The sequence below is a fragment of the Octopus bimaculoides genome, chromosome 5 (genome assembly GCF_001194135.2).
Source record: "Octopus bimaculoides isolate UCB-OBI-ISO-001 chromosome 5, ASM119413v2, whole genome shotgun sequence".
NCBI classification, from domain to species: Eukaryota; Metazoa; Mollusca; class Cephalopoda; order Octopoda; family Octopodidae; genus Octopus; species Octopus bimaculoides.
The window spans coordinates 118,918,966-118,920,453 of NC_068985.1; the positions used below are offsets into that span (position 1 = coordinate 118,918,966).

A 1,488-nucleotide genomic window follows, 5' to 3' on the forward strand; every position below is an offset into this window, starting at 1 on the left:
TGTGTGTGTGTGTGTGTGTGTGTGTGTGTGTGTGTGTGTGTGTGTGTGTGTGTACTAACCCCAGTTTTGAGCCTGCATAACTAAACTTCCTCCTTTCTTGGGCTCTCATCTTTCCTACCTTATTGCCTCTCACTCCTTTCTTTCAAAGAGTATAGGTTTGAAAAGTCAGACTTTTCCATTCTTCCGAAGTGTTAAACTAATACGTCTGCTTGTTGTTCCCTCACCTGTCTTCATCATTTGTTTTTTGTAAATCTGAACTATATCTATATAGATACATACATACATACACATACACGTGCACATGTGTGAGAGTGTATGTGTGGGTGTGTATGAGTCTTTATGTTTGTACTCATTCCTCTGCTAACGTTGCTTGACAACCAATGTTTGATTACGTTTCTGTAACTTAGCAGTTGGGCAAAAGAGACTGATAGAGTAAGTACGAAACTTTTAAAAATAAGTACCAGAGTTGATTTGTTTAACTAAAGGTGATGCCACAACATGGCTGTAGTCATGTGACTGAAACAAGTAAACAATAAAAGATAAAATAGATTTGGCTCTGTTTATCACTGTTATTGTGTTGAGCAATAAATCATATGAGATGTTATATTTTGGAGACTTCTGCACCCTAATGAAAGATTAATGGGAATACTTTGGTGTCACAGAGAGAGACTGAACCCAGAATAGGAAAGGTTGTAATGCCTGTTCCTTGGGGATCGATAAAATAAGTAAGTACCAGTTAAGCAGTGGAATTGATGTAATCAGCTGCCCCCCTCCCCTCAAATCGCTGGCCTTGTACCAAAATTAGAAAGTATTAATGTCCAGCCCTTTCCTCAGCTCACTTCCTCTTCACTTTCTCAACTTTTCATGCAAGTTAAGTTATAAGCCACTGAATGAACAAAATTAACTTGTCTCCCTTTGATCTTCACAGAATAAGATGGCAAAGTATACAACATGTAAGTTATAATAGTCAACTCACCGTTTCAGGAATTACACGATACTAGCAGTGGATATTCACATGATAAAATCAATTCCTTTCTAATAAAATTTACACATGATAGTTTGTTGATGTTAATATTTCTGGTCAGATCAGGGCAGTGAGCTGGCAGAATCATTAGCATGCCAGGCAAAAGGCTTAGAGGCATTTCGTCTATCTTTACATTCCGAGTTCAAATTCCGTTGAGGTTGACTTAACCTTTAATCCTTAACACCAAGGTACCATGTAAAAACACCAGTGATGGTGTCACGTAAAAAGCGCTCTGTACACTCTGTAAAGTGGTTGGCATTAGGAAGGGCATCCAGGTGTAGAAACCATGTCAAAGCAGACTATGAAACCTGGTATGGCCCTGACCTACCAGTTCCTGTCAAGCCATCCTATCCATGCCAGCATGAAAAATGGGCATCAAATGTTTATGAGTTAAGAACTGTCAATCTTGTTTTGTATTGTCTTTCCATGGCATTTACAGTGGTTATTAGTCTTCACTTCAATTG

General features: G+C 38.6%; 1 protein-coding gene across 1 annotated transcript in view; it reads right to left on the minus strand.

The window, feature by feature from the left end:
• Positions 1 to 1,488, minus strand: part of LOC106882259 (F-box/LRR-repeat protein 16) — a 204,342-nt gene that overhangs the window by 128,282 nt on the left and 74,572 nt on the right. The gene's annotated exons all lie outside the window — the stretch shown is intronic.